The 16,154-nt window shown below is 41.9% G+C and overlaps 1 protein-coding gene across 1 annotated transcript in view; it reads left to right on the forward strand.

Moving 5' to 3' along the window:
* The window catches only part of TMEM236 (transmembrane protein 236), a 40,799-nt gene that overhangs the window by 19,165 nt on the left and 5,480 nt on the right, over positions 1-16,154 (forward strand). The gene's annotated exons all lie outside the window — the stretch shown is intronic.

Raw genomic sequence — 16,154 nt, forward strand, 5'->3', positions numbered from 1 at the left:
TATGGAGGAGTGAGCCACCACCGCTCTAGCCACTCTTGCTCCTCAGTTTGAAAAGCAGAACTGAATTGGAGGCCACCATGAAAGCTGAGACTCTGAGCTTCATATTTTGCACTTTGTCCTTTGGTGGGGGCCGAGAGGCTGTTAAACGTTTAAAATGACACAGGTGATAAGGCGGAGAAGATGACAGTGGCAGCCAGGGAGTCTGGAGGAAAAGGTACTCCCCAGGCACACCTGCCTTCCAGAGCTGAGTGTTTTGTCTTAAACTGAGGTGGTTTGAGAACTGTCAAACTCTTGACTACTTTTCTAGACTCCTTAATGACACAAGCCTATTTTGAAATTGGACTGTTTTTAATGAGCCTGTATTTTCCATGTGAATGTGATCTAAGTTTTTAGTGAAAATTCTTTTTCTAAAATGCGCATGTATATTTTTGAGCATAAGTTACTGGCATTTTATATTTTAAGTGATGAACTGGTTTTTTAAAGGGAAATTTTCCTTGTATTCAGAAGTAATGCTGAAAAAAGAATCAAAATAAGAGAACCCCAAGGAAGAAATCAGTCCTGGGGAGAAGACTCTAGAACATCTTGTCCAATTGCTGCTTCTTGAAGTATAGGTGATCTACAATGTTGTGTTAATTTCTGCTGTACAGCAAAATGATTCAGTTGTACATACATAAACATTCTTTTTTGTATATTCTTTTCCATTATGGTTTATCACAAGATATTGAATATAGCTCCTTGTGCTATACAGTAGGACCTTGGTGTTAGCCATTCTATATATACTAGTTTGCATCTGCTAACCCCACACTCCCATTCTATCCCTTCCCACCTCCCCAGCTGTCTTAACTCTTTAATTCCAAGCCACCAAAATTTGATCATCATTTCGCTTTTCTTTTTGTAAGTTTAAAAAATAATAAAAGCTCTATATTTGATATATGGTTAAACCAATCTTCAATGGCCCAAGGGATCCTTTCTGCTAACTTCCTATTGCCAGTTGAGATGCCAAAGTATCAAGTAATTACCACGTTGCAATGTCTAAGTGAGTCATTTCCCATAGACTGTGGCTCAGTTGGGAATATTTTCTGGAACACAGATCTCCAAGGCATGTAATGTCACAGGTGCCCATAGCACCTAATAGTGTCAAGTCCTAGTCATGTGAGCAAACAATAAGAATACAAGATAGAGCCTGCATGTCTCCTCCTCTTACTAATGTTAGTCACTCAGTTGTGTCTGACTCTTTGTGACCCCATTGACTGTAGCCCACCAGGCTCCTCTGTCCATGGCATTCTCCAGGCAAGAATACTGTAGTGGGTAGCCATTCCTTTCTCCAGGGGATCTTCCAGACCCAGGGATCAAACTCAGGTCTCCTGCGGGGCAGGCAGATTCTTTACTGTTTGAGCCACCAGGGAGTGGCTCTTACTAATATGTGAGTACAAATGAGCACACTTTAACATTTCCATCTGAATTTTGCTAGCTTGGTCCCAACCTCTTAGTGACTGGACTTCACCTCTCTTCTTCCTTCCGTGTTATTCTCTCTCGCATTTTTAAACTAGACCCAAGATGTATCTCCCATGTTCTCATTTGTTGGTCTAGACTGTTGACTATCCTTTGGAGTGTGTGGGCTTCAGCAGTTGTGGCACACAGGCTTAGTTGCTCCGTGGCATTTGGAATCTTCCCAGACCAGGCATTGAACCTGTGTTTCCTACACTGGCAGGCGGATTCTTATCCACTGTGCCACCAGGGATGTCCCCTCTTAGTTTTTAGCTACTACAGACATTATTGTTCTGACTTTTTCAAAAGTGAAAGGGTTGGGAAGAAAAGGACAAGGATGTGGTTAAAATGAATAAGATGCTGTGTATTTGAACTGGGCAGGGGAGACGTGCCCAGTTAGGTCACAGGTGTGTGGATAGTGCAGGGGGTCTCTGTTTGCGGGGACCCTCTGTCATGTACAAGAGTCAGCAGCCACTCACTCCATGATGTGTCTAGACCAGCAGAGGTTGGAGACAGACAGAGTTAACTGCTGCTGGACGGCAGCCGAATGATATCAGTATGATGACCACAGACACTGTCCTTAGAAGACCCTGAGCATCGCACATGCCCAGAATCCTTGGCAACAGCCCTAGCCAGAAGAGAGGGACTATTATGGACTGGCTGCTCATGAGGACAAACACAGAGGGGCCACAGGGGATTGTACCAGTGGGGTGGCAAGATGGTTTGGCTCCATGGGGGGTGTCTGCAGAGTCAGACGTGACTTGCTAGAAGTGAGATCAACAGGCTATTTGAGTGGAAAACATCATAGCCCTGCAGAGGAGGCGGTTTCCACTGCCACATCAGTAAGAGGTGCCAGGTATGATGTTGGCAGTGTAAGGTTTTCAAATAAATCTGGTCTCAGTGGCTGTGCTCCAGTTCTTTCTGTGTAGTCTCTTTAATACCAGAGACTTGGACCAAGTGCTGCAGGCACTTCAGCAGCACAGATGATCATTTCTTCAAGTGAAATGCCTCTGTGTGCAATTTCACGCTCAAAGGATATGCAAGGTTTTAAGGCTGGCATATGTAATTTATTTAAAGTTCTCCAAGCACTTCTGATGCCCACCCTGATTGAGAGCCTTTGACCATAGAAAGTATCAGGAACTGAGACCAATAGCAAGTTAAAACCCAAGAGATAAAATCCAAATTCTGAAAGAAATTTCCTTCTCAGATTTCTTTGAAATGGAACTTATCACTCCATAATCAAATAGCATGTTAGAGATGGGAAAAGAAATTTAAAAAAAAAAAAAAGGACACTGCTTTTCTCTGAATAAAATGAATGGCATCTCGAGTTCCCCCTTTGCTTCTTTTTAAGAAAAAGCTTATCACACAGTCTGAACCCAATGTGCTCACTGGTTTCCATAATGTGTTTTGCAATGTGGTTAGAGAGCACATAAGAGGAACACTGAGTCCGCAGCCATGCCAAGAAGGGGAGGGGGGCATTTCCTTTTATACTCTCCTTTTGCTGTTTAGAAGAAGGAAGTTTCAGAAAAGTATATCAGCTCTAGGATTTTCCCCCCTTCTCAAGAAACAAGTAGCCATTTACCAGACTAGGGGTGAGAGAAGGGTAGAGTTTCTGATTTATAACTTCTAATGAAGCATCAGCTGTCAGGATTAGGTCAGCGCAGACCTGGCCAGAAACTAGACTGCCGTGGTCCCTGTGCCAAACGACATGGGGCGTCAGGTGCTGTCAGGTCTGAGCTGACCCCCTTTGAGTAGGACAGCTTTACGTGATCATAGCAATTTGGTATTTAATTGTTATTTTTTTTCTCTAGGAAGGAAGTAAAATGTATGAACATTTTTAAATATATGAAGTGCAGTTTTTGAGAATTGCAAGGTATTTTCAAAATAAACTTTTTCAGGGTCTGGTAAGAGAAAGAGAACATAAAGAATTCAGTGGGCTATACTTTATTATTTTTTTTAACCTGACATTATTTTATTATTTTTTTGGCCACAGGGCATGTGGAATCTTAGTTCCAGACCAGGGATGGAACCTATGCCCCCTGTGTGGAAGCAAGTCCAGCATGCATTACTTTATAATAGCAACAAAAATTTAAGGTCCCAGCTAGAAATTAAAGGGATAGGTCATGGATTTTTGGTATCTAAATTTCCTTGCATAGGATTGTAGAGAGTGACAGGTTGTGGAGCTGATGGCCAGAGAGTCTTTTAAGTCATGTATACATCAGTAGTGGGACACCAGCTTGCTCAGACTCTGTTGTTTAGGGTGGAGTGGGTATTGTAAAGGCTGCTTCCTATGAACTCACAAACTCTTCTTGGAATCACTCATTGGCACGTCTGCCAGTGCTTGGTCACTCCTGTCGCTGCTGATGCCTGGGAGGCTTTGGAAAACCTTGAGTCCCCACCACCTTCGCGGGGTCCTAGAGGCTGGGCGAGCTCACTCTGCTCATGCACATGTTCTGTGGTGGCCACGGTTTCCGAAAGGTACCCAGGCTGCACTGCCAGGAATTCCAAATGCCTTCCAAAGCTTATCTTGCTTCAAGGGCTGTCTTTAGGACCCTGAGGCAGAGGGCTATCTGAGTGGTAGACCACGTGCAGCACTCGAAAGTTTTCTTGTGATGTGAGAGGACTGAGAGTATGGGGGAGGTGGGGTTCCGGGGAGGGGTTATTATTCAGCCTAGCTTTGATAGTTGGGCTTCCTTCCCTTAGTGCAGATTTTTTTTTTCCCCCACCAGAATGCCCATGATGCCCTCATGCTTATAGAACTCCGTATCAGGAATTCCTCCTACTGTTTATGCAGCAAATTTTTATGGAGGATCTAGTCCGTACCAGACACTCCACTAGGTGCTGGGGGTACAGCAGCAGGTGAAAGGGAGAGGTGGTGAAAGCAGAGTCCCCTTTGCATGAAGCTCGCCATCTAGCCGGGCTTCCGCGATGGCTCATTAGGTAAAGAATCCAGCTGCCAATGTAGGAGACTGGGGTTCTAGCCCTGGGTCAGGAAGATCCTCTGGTGGAGTGGCAACCCACTCCAGTATTCTTGTCTGAAAAATGCCATGGACAGAGGAGCCTGTCTAGCTAGTCCACGGGGTCGCAAAAAGTCAGATGTGGTTGAGCATGCACGCACAGTCTAGTGGGTGCAATAGCAGGTTTCTAAAACTATACTAACAAATACATATAGTTAAAGCTAAGTGTTCTGAAGGCAAGGAATCAGGCTCATTCCCACGTGCGTTCGTTTTTTGTCACCCAGAATGGTCTCAGGCTGGGATTCTAGCTCTGTTCTATATCCAAGCACTTAACTAGTAGAGGAATATCAAACCATTTCAAAATCTAGAATCATTTAATGTTTATTGTATATTAATGTGTATTATGGAGAAGGAAATGGCAACCCACTCCAGTATTCTTGCCTGGAGAATCCCAAGGGGGAGCCTGGTGGGCTGCCATCTATGGGGTCGCACAGAGTCGGACACCACTGAAGTGACTTAGCAGCAGCAGCAGCAATGTGTATTATATGGCTTCCCAAGTGGTGCTAGTGGTAAAGAATCTGCCTGCCAATGCAGGAGACGCTAGAGGGTCAGGCTGGATCCCTAGGTTGGAAAGATCCTCTGGAGTAGGAAATCGCAATCCATGCCAGTATTGCCTGGGAAATCCCATGGACAGAGGAGCCTGGTGGGCTACAGTCAATGGGGTTGCAAAGAGTTGGACATGAATGAAAGCACACACAGACACACACACACACACAGTGCATATTAATATATTATGTGTTTATTATGTTAATTATCAGCATAATTAATATAATTGAATATTATAGTGTATAATATGTTATACTTAATATATATTAATTATTCTATTTATATAGAAAAGAATTTTTCTATTTATATATTGCTAATTAAATTACATTCTCTGATCTAAACACCTATCAAAGAGAAGGACCAGACTATCTCAAATGAAAAACTGAAGATTAGAATATAAAGAAAGCTTTCACAATCTTAAAAAATGGGGTTTAAAAAAATTAATAATTTTATGTTTTTAGCAGTTCTTGTCCAGTGTTAGATGAGTCTATAGAGGGAAAGATGGTCTTTAAACTACCAAGCCTTCCTGCTGTGTCCTCAGACAAAAGAATTCTCTTAGAATTTCACGTAGCCTAAAATTAAGAAATCATACATTTATTAATATTTCTTCTCAGATTTGTGCAATGTCTAGCAGGGAGCTGAAACTGAATAGAGGGTATTGAATTTACTGAATCCAATGCCTTATTTATTTATTTATTTATTTATCTATTTCTTTCTTTATTTTTTCCAATGCCTTTTTTAAAAAAGTTGTCACCACTGTCTCACTGCTGAGAATGTATGCCCATGAGATTCTACAGAACTAATGATGGGTTGAATTCATTATTATTATTATTTTATGAAAACTTGTATACCGTTTTGAGCAGAGAGATAGTAGTATGCTGGTCAGTGTTTAAACTGTCTCTCCTGGTTGAGGAGGGGCAAAAGTCCTTATGGATAGCATTTGCCATCTTTTCTAGTGTGAGTCCTCTCATCATGACCAACTTCCAGATACCAAGGTGGTATCACTGATCACTGATCCCAGAATTGAGAAGCAGTACATACTGTAGCTCTTGTCAGATGGTGCAAGCTGTCTCTGCCTGCGTAGGGTATATCCATGCAGCAGTTTTTTTCTTTGTGATGTGGACAGGCAAATCTAAGAATTAAAGAATCAGGCTTTATAGTGTGACACTCTGTCTCCAACTTTTTGACCTCTCCTGAGTCCCTTGGACCGCAAGGAGATCCAACTAGTCCATTCTGAAGATCAGCCCTGGGATTTGTTTGGAAGGAATGATGCTAAAGCTGAAACTCCAGTACTTTGGCCACCTCATGCAAAGAGTTGACTCATTGGAAAAGACTCTGATGCTGCGAGGGATTGGGGGCAGGAGGAGAAGGGGACGACAGAGGGTAAGATGACTGGATGGCATCACTGAATCGATGGATGTGAGTCTGAGTGAACTCCGGGAGTTGGTGATGGACAGGGAGGCCTGGCGTGCTGCAATTCACGGGGTCGCAAAGAGTCGGACACGACTGAGCAACCGAACTGAACTGAACTGAACTGATATATGGGATGCTGGGTTGTAGTGTAACTATAACCAAAGTTGAACAAACTGTAATCACTGTTTACTGCATTCTATTTTCTATTCTCTTCTAATTCGTTTGAAACAATAGATGGTTTAGCAATGGCTACCCGTTACTTATTTAACACATAAGTAACTGTTTCTGTGTCAGGCGCTACTTTAAATGCTTTACAAACACTGATTCAATTCTTTGTCATAATCATGCTGGGAGGTTGGTGCTGGGTTTCATCATTTATTACTTGGCAGTGATGGTGCTTGTCTTCCCAACCTCAGACATGCTTCTCAAAGGAGACTGTGTGTAGAAACAGATCAGTGAGTTTAGTCAGTTGCTGTTCAGTCCCTAAGTCATGTCCATCTCTTTGCTCCCCCATGGACTGCAGCATGCCAGGCTTCCCTGTCCTTCACCATCTCCTGGAGTTTGCTCAAACTCATGTCCATTGGATTAATGATGCCATCCAACCATCTCATCCTCTGCCTCCCACTTCTCCTGCCCTCAGTCTTTCCCAGCATCAGGGTGTTTTCCAATGAGTCAGCTCTTCACATCAGGAGGCCAAAGTATTGGAGCTTCAGCATTAGTCCTTCCAATGAATATTCAGGGTTGATTTCCTTTAGGATTGACTGGTTTGGAGAGGGTCAAAATAACAATGGTTATAATCTGTGTTTTAAACACTTAGACATATTAAAGTGTTTATTTTGGATGCTGTGTGTTTTATTTTTTATTCTCTTAAAGTACCATGACTAAAAATTCTCTGTGTGTTTCATATATTTTTAAAAAATCTTCCATAAGACTGTGGCTTTTCTTCTTTTCCGGATTTTTTTCCCCCTCATCATGTTATATCTAAATTATTAGCAGTTTGCTTTCTCTAGACCTTTTTTGTCTCAGGGCAAAATTAACTTTGGAAACTGTTCATCAAGACCTGTCTTACTTTTTCTGACCAAGTCTTTAATTTCATCTTCTGGTTGCTGTGATTTAAGTAACAATCCAGTGGGGCATTGGCTGCCTTGACAGCCTCAGCAGCCTCTTTACTGAATCCCCAAGTCATCTCTCCTGCCCTCCAATGTCCGCATCTTCAGTGAACTTAGAATCAAGTCCACAAACTTTATCATGACCAATAAGCTCTACATTAGCTGGCTCCACCACAGGCAATGTGGTCTAATGGTTGGATGTTTGAGTTTCATGCTCCATCCCTCTCCTTGCTTGCTGTGTGATCCTGGAAACAACTCTTAGTCTTTCCCTACCTCAGTTTGTTTATCTTTAAAATGGGAAACTAGGAGACTGACCCAGTGGTCCAGGGGTTAAGACTCCCCCTTCTAATACAGGGGATGTGAGTTCAACCCCTGCTTGGGGCACTAAGATCCCACATGCCTCATGGCCAAAAACTATAAAACAGGAGTAATATTGTAACAAACTCAATAAAAACTTTAAAAATGGTGCACATCAAAAAAAATCTTTAAAGAAAATAAATTTAAAAATAAAATGGGAAAATAGTAGTAGCTATATCATAGAGGCTTATTATTATTGAACCTTTGTTGATTTACAATATTGTGTTAGTTTCAAATGTACAGCAAAGTGATTCAGTTATATATCAATATATTGATATGTATATATTCAAATTCTTTTCTGTTATGGGTTATTACAAGATGTTGAATATAATTCTCAGTGTTATACAGCAAATCCTTGTTGTTTGTCTGTTTTACATATAGTAGTGTGTATCTGTTAATCCCATATACCTAATTTATCCCTCTCCCCACTGTTCCCTTTGGTAACCACATCATACAGTTTTTATAAGGATTAAGTGAATGGATGCATAGAAAGAGGTTAACACAGTTCCTCGTGTATAGAAAGCCCTACATAAATCATAGCTTCTCTCCTCTTTTCTGTCTGCTTCCCCCTCATCACACTCTCCTTTCAGTTCATCTTAGCTGAAGGATCTTTTTCTTTTGGGGGGCTGTGCTGGGTCTTCGTGACAGCACACAGGCTTCTCTAGTTGTGGTGCACAGGCTTAGTTGCCCCGCAGCATGTGCGATCTTAATTCCCTGACTAGGGATTAAATCTGTGACCCTTGCGCCCTGCATTGGAAGGCAGATTCTTAACCACTGGACCCTCAGGGAAGTCCCTTTAGCTGAAAGATATTTGCACCTGTTCTCTCTACCACCTGAAAAGTTCTTTCTCCACTCTTCACATAGTTTATTCCCATGCATTCTTTAGGTCTGTGTTTAACTGTCAATCTTCCCTGGTGGCTCAGAAGGTAAAGCATCTGCCTACAATGTGGGAGACCAGGGATCAGTCCCTGGGTCAGGAAGATCTCCTGGAGAAGGAAATGGCAACCCACTCCAATATTCTTGCCTGGAAAATCCCATGGACTGAGGAGCCTACAGTCCATGGGGTCACAAAGAGTCAGACACAACTGAGTGACTTCACTTTCACTTAAAACTGTCACTTCTGAGATGAGCTGTGCTTGACTGCCAGTCTAACTCGGACTCCCTGAGGTAGTCTCTCATCACAGAACTTACCTTCCTTTGAGAGCCCTGCCAGTTTATTCTTCTGTGCTTGTTGATGTGATGTCAGGAGACAGGGTGATGAAGGTGGGCACAATACCTGGTGCACTGTTCTCAAAACCCAGTCTAAGCTTGGAACAGCACTCTACAGTTTGTCTGATCACAGCAGACAGCTTGGTTGTCCAATTGCTTTAGCCCTTAACCAATATCAGGAGCGGTTTTTTGGCCGTACCATGTGGCAATCTTAGTTCCCCGACCAGGGATTGAGCCTGTGTCCCTTGCAGTGGAAGCATGGAATCTTAACCACTCGACCATGAGGGGCAGTTTTGAAGCTGCTGTTTGCAGAGGCAGTATTGACACCTCTTCCCTGCCAGTGGCATGACCTAGCACTTGCCTGCTGTTGGCACTTGATCCCAGCCCCCATTTTTCTTCACAAATGCTGTTTTACCCCTAAGCTACACAGAATGAAATCTTGGAAAGAATAAAAATATTGATTTCTTTTAAAAAGTACAGTCTTAGTAGCAGTTTCATTCCTGCCTTGTTTTTAGCTGCCCTTTCTTGCGATCCTTCTCTCTCTTTCTCTTTTTATTTAAACAACTTTTCAGTTCAGTTCACTCAGTCGTGTCCAACTCTTTGCAACCCCATGGACTGCAGCACGCCAGGCCTCCCTGTCCATCATCAACTCCTGGAGCCTACTCACCACAGTTCAAAAGCATCAATTCTTTGGCACTCAGCTTTCTTTATATTTCATTCTCATATCCATACATGACTACTGGAAAAACCACAGTTTTGACTAGACAGACCTTTGTCACAAAGTAATGGCCCTGCTTTTTAATATACTGTCTAGGTTGGTCATAGCTTTTCTTCTAAGGAGCAAGCATCTTTTAATTTCATGGCTTCAGTCACCATCTGCAGTGATTTTGGAGCCCCAAAAGGTAAAGTCTGTCACTATTTCCATTGTTTCCCCATCTATTTGCCATGAAATGATGGGACCGGATGCCATGATCTTAGTTTTCTGAATGTTGAGCTTTAAGTCAACTTTTTCACTCTCCTCTTTCACTTTCATCAAGAGGCTCTTTAGTTCTTCTTCACTTTCTGCCATGGGGTGCTGTCATCTGCATATCCGAGGTTATTGATATTTCTTCTGGCAATCTCGATTCCAGCTTGTGTTAGGTCCTAAAATAACATGAGTAGAGAAAATAAAGAAAATGAAGAGAAAAATAACTTTTTTTGCTTTCTCTTTTCAAGAGGAATACATGCTCACTGTGGAAAATTCCTCCCTACTGATTTGTTATATTGTACTTACATTTTCCCTGGAAGTGATCAAAAAAGTTTTGAGGTAAAAGTTAGAGATAGAAATACATCACCATAAAGAAATAATGAAGTAAAAGGGATATGTTACCTACTTAAACATTTTTCTGTTATCAAAATTGCATTTCTTTAATTATGTAGCATGCACAGTAAGGACGAAAAGTTTTGGTGACTGGCTTTAGCTGTGGGGAACTACACAGAACGGCTGCTATTTGTGCTTTTTACAGTGAATGTGAGACTTTAAGGAAGTGAACAGATTGCTCTTTGTGTTTATATTTTTTACATATTTTGCACAAATAAATATAGTTTCCCCCAAACAGAACCCTGACAATTAACAGCAACAATAAAAAGAATTCCAACTGTGAGTGGAAAATTAAAAAAATACTAATTTGGAGGGAAAGTGATCATGGAGCCTAAGGAAACAGTAACGAATACATGAATGTTTACGTGACTGGAGGATAACTTTGCTGGTCTGTTCTAATGACCAGATGATTTCTTGACATCCTCAACTCTGCCCTCCCCTCTGAGAGGCCAGCAGAGCTTTCCAGCTCTTAGTTATAGGGTTTCTTACTTGGGAAGAGGACTAGTCCCCTAAGCTAGTCCCCAAATCTAAACTAGTCCCTAATGAAGTATGGAGAAATGGGAGACTTCCAGGCCTGCTTTTACCAAATACGCATGGATTGAAGCCTTCTCATTTCATTAAAAATGAACCCTACCTAAAAATTCATTGCTCAAGACTTATGGACACAGCTGGGGAGTGGAGGGTGGGGGAAGAAGAGGGTGGAAGGTATGGAGAAAGTTACATGGAAACATACATTACCATATATAAAATAGATAGCCAGTGGGAATTTGCTGTATGACTCTGGGGAACTCAAACTGGGGCTTGGTAACAGCCTAGAGGGGTGGAATGAGGGGGAAGTGGGAGGGAGGTTCAAGTGGGAAGGGACATGGGTTGACCTATGGCTGATTCATAACCAATGCAATAAAGCAATTATCCTTCAATTAAAAATAAATAGATAAAAAAGAATTTATTGATCAAACCAACAGCTCTAATCCTCAGATATTATGACTCTCACTGGTTAAAATCTGTTAATGTGTCACTTCTTAGATGGCACTTCCTGGCCTTGAAACAATGCTGAATTTGCAGTCATCCTCAGGAGTCTGTATTATATGCTGTGTTCTTCATATTGACAAAGGAATTTGAGTTTTCACTTGAACACTTTCATCTACTAAGAGAGGTGAAGGAGTGTACTCTAAGACACAACACACTCTCTATTTTCTACATTAGTTTTTTTTTGGTAAAATAAGAGATACAACTGATGTAAGTAAGCATCTGAGTTTTAAAAGATGATTTTATGATTATTAAAATAACTTGCAAAAGAGAGAAGTTAGAACAATAAGTATATTTTTCTCTCTTGAGTGTAATTTATCAAAATGATTCCTTACTCTGTCTGACTTCATTAAATATGATAATCTCTAGGTTCATTCATGTTGCTGCAAATGACATTATTTCATTTTTTTAAAATTTATTTTTATGGCTGAGTAGTATTCTATTGTCATACGGTCTCACTTATATGTGAAATCTACTTTTAAAACATGACACAGGGCTTCCCTGGTGGCTCAGTGGTAAAGAATCTGCCTGCTAATTCAGGAGACGTGGGATTGATCCCTCGTCTGGAAAGATTCCACATGCCACAGAGCAGCTAAGCCCATGCATCACAACTATCAAACCCGTGCTCTAGAGCCCAGGAGCTGCAACTGTTGAGCCCACTACTGAAGCCTGCAAACCCTAGAGCCTGTGCTCTGCAACAAGAGAAGCCACTGCAGTGAGAAGCCCGCTCACCACAACTAGAGGAGAGCCTGCGCAGCAACGAAGACCCAGCACGGCCAAAAATAATTAAATAAAATTATTTTTTAAATGACAGAAATGAACTTATTACAGAACAGAAACAGACTCACAGATTTCAAAATCAGACTTATGGTTACCAAAGGGGAAACATGGCAGGAAGGGATAAATTAGGAAATTGCGATTTACATGTACATACTACTATATATAAAATAGATAACTAAAAAGGACCTACTATAACAGCACAGGGAACTCTACTCAATATTTTGTAATAACTTATATGGGAAGAATCTGAAAAAGAGGAGCCTGGCAGACCATAGTCCATGGCATCACAAGAGTCAGACACGAATGAGGGACTCAGTCAATCATCATCAGTTCAGTTCAGTTCACTTGCTCAGTCGTGTCTGACTCTTTGTGAATCCATGAACAACAGCATGCCAGGCCTCCCTGTCCATCACCAACTCCCGGAGTTTACTCAAACTCACATCCATTGAGTCGGTGATGCCATCCAGCCATCTCATCCTCTGTCATCCCCCGCTCCTCCTGCCATCAATCTTTCCCAGCATCAGGGTCTTTTCAGATGAGTCAGCTCTTCACATCATGTGGCCAAAGTATTGGAGTTTCAGCTTCAACATCAGTCCTTCCAATGAATACCCAGGACTGATCTTTAGGATGGACTGGTTGAATCTCCTTGAGTCCAAGGGACTCTCAAGAGTCTTCTCCAACACCACAGTTCAAAGCATCAATTCTTCAGTGCTCAGCTTTCTCTATAGTCCAACTCTCACATCCATAAATGACTACTGGAAAAACCATAACCTTGACTAGATGGACTTTGGTGACAAAGTAATGTCTCTGCTTTTTAATATGTTGTCTAGGATGGTCATAACTTTCCTACCAAGGAGTAAGTGTCTTTTAATTTCATGGCTGCAATCACCATCTGCAGTGATTTTGGAGCCCCCCAAAATAAAGTCACCCACTGTTTCCACTGTTTCCCCATCTATTTGCCATGAAGTGATTGGACCGGATGACATGATCTTAGTTTTCTGAATGTTGAGCTTTAAGCCAACTTTTCACTGTCCTCTTTCACTTTCATCAAGAGGCTTTTAGTTCCTCTTCACTTTCTGCCATAAGGGTGGTGTCATCTGCATATCTGAGGTTAATGATATTTCTCCCGGCAATCTTGATTCCAGCTTGTGCTTCTTCCAGCCCGGCGTTTCTCATGATGTACTCTGCATAGAAGTTAAATAAGCAGGGTGACAGTATACAGCCTTGACATACTCCCTTCTCAATTTGGAACCGGTCTGTTCCATGTCCAGTTCTAACTGTGGCTTCCTGACCTGCATACAGGTTTCTCAAGAGGCAGGTCAGGTGGTCTGGTATCCCCATTTCTTTCAGAATTTTCCACAGTGTATTGTGATCCACACACTCAAAGGCTTTGGCATAGTCAATAAAGCAGAAATAGATGTTTTTCTGGAACTCTCTTGCTTTTTCGATGATCCAGCAGATGTTGGCAATTTGATCTCTGGTTCCTCTGCCTTTTCTTAAACCAGCTTGAACATCTGGAAGTTCATGGTTTACATATTGCTGAAGCCTGGCTTGAAGAGTTTTGAGCATTACCTCATTAGTGTGTGAGATGAGTGCAATTGTGCAGTAGTTTCAGCATTCTTTGGCACTGCCTTTCTTTGGGATTGGAATGAAAACTGACCTTTTCCAGTCCTGTGGCCACTACTGAGTTTTCCAAATTTGCTGGCATATTGAGTGGAGCACTTTCACAGCATCATCTTTTAGGATTTGAAATAGCTCAACTGAAATTCAAATCCCATGGATGGAGGAGCCTGGTAAGCTGCAGTCCATGAGGTCGCTAAGAGTCTGACACAACTGAGCGACTTCACTTTGACTTTTCACTTTCATGCATTGGAGAAGGAAATGGCAACCCACTCCAGTACTCTTGCCTGGAGAATCCCAGGGACAGAGGAGCCTGGTGGGCTGCTGTCTATGGGATCACACAGAGTTGGACACGACTGAAGTAACTTAGCAGCAGCAGCAGCAGCAACTGGAATTCCATCACCTCCACTAGTTTTGTTCGTAGTGATGCTTCATAAAGGCCAGTTGACTTCACATTCCAGGATGTCTGGTTCTAGGTGAGTGATCACACCATTGTGATTATCTGGGTCGTGAAGATCTTTTTTGTATATTTCTTCTGTGTATTCTTGCCACTTCTTCCTAATATCTTCTGCTTCTGTTAGGTCCATACCATTTCTGTCCTTTATTGAGCCCATCTTTGCATGAAACGTTCCCTTGGTATCTCTAATTTTCTTGAAGAGATTTCTAGTCTTTCCCATTCTATTGTTTTCCTCTATTTCTTTGCATTGATTGCTGAGGAATGCTTTCTTATCTCTCCTTGCTATTCTTTGGAACTCTGCATTCAAATGGGTATATCTTTCCTTTTCTCCTTTGTTTTTTACTTCTCTTCTTTTCTTAGCTATTTGTAAGGCCTCCTCAGACAGCCATTTTGCCTTTTTGCATTTGTTTTTCTTGGGATGGTCTTGATCCCTGTCTCCTGTACAATGTCATGAACTTCTGTCCATAGTTCATCAGGCTCTCTATCTGATCTAGTCCCTTAAATCTATTCCTCACTTCCACTGTATAATCATAAGGAATTGATTTAGGTCATACCTGAATGGTCTAGTGGTTCCCCCTCTTTCTTGAATTTAAGTCTGAATTTGGCAATAAGGAGTTTGTGATTTGAGCCATAGTCAGCTTCCGGTCTTGTTTTTGCTGACTGTATAGAGCTTCTTCATCTTTGGCTGCAAAGAATATAATCAGTCTGATTTCAGTGTTGACCATCTGGTGATGTCCATGTGTAGAGTCTTCTCTTGTGTTGTTAGAAGAGGGTGTTTGCTATGACCAGTGCATTTTCTTGGCAAAACTCTATTAGTCTTTGCCCTGCTTCATTCTGTACTCCAAGGCCAAATTTGCCTGTTACTCCAGGTGTTTCTTGACTTCCTACTTTTGCATTCCAGTCCCCTATAATGAAAAGGACATCTTTTTTGGGTGTTAGTTCTAAAAGGTCTTGTAGGTCTTCATAGAACCATTCATCTTCAGCTTCTTCACCATTACTGGTCAGTGCATAGACTTGGATTACCGTGATATTGAATGGTTTGCCTTGGAAACAAACAGATCATTCTGTCGTTTTTGAGACTGCATCCAAGTACTGCGTTTTGGACTCTTTTGTTGACTATGATGGCTACTCCATTTCTTCTAAGTGATTTTTGCCCACAGTAGTAGATATAACGGTCATCTGAGTTAAATTCATCCATTCCAGTCCATCTTAGTTCACTGATTCCTGGAATGTTGAGGTTTACTCTTGCCATCTCCTGTTTGACCACTTCCAATTTGCCTTGATTTCTTGGACCTAAACTTTCAGGTTCCTATGCACTATTGCTCTTTACAGCATCGGACCTTGCTTCTATCACCAGTCACATCCACAACTGGGTATTGTTTTTGCTTTGGCTCCATCTCTTCATTCTTTCTGGAGTCATTTCTCCACTGATCTCCAGTAGCATATTGGGCACCTACTGATCTGGGGAGTTCATCTTTCAGTGTCCTATCTTTTTCATAGTGTTCATGGTGTTCTCAAGGCAAGAATACTGAAGTGGTTTGGTATTCCCTTCTCTAGTGGACCACATTCTGTCAGACCTCTCCACCATGACCCGTCTGTCTTGTGTGGCCCCACACGACATGGCCTAGTTTCACTGAGTTAGACAAGCTGTGGTCCACGTGATCAGATTGGCTAGTTGTCTGTGACTGTGGTTTTAGTCTGTCTGCCCTCTGATGCCCTCTCTCAGCGCCTACTGTGTTACTTGGGTTTCTTTTACCTTGGACGTGGGG

This window comes from Ovis aries, chromosome 13 (assembly GCF_016772045.2).
Source record: "Ovis aries strain OAR_USU_Benz2616 breed Rambouillet chromosome 13, ARS-UI_Ramb_v3.0, whole genome shotgun sequence".
Lineage (NCBI taxonomy): Eukaryota > Metazoa > Chordata > Mammalia > Artiodactyla > Bovidae > Ovis > Ovis aries.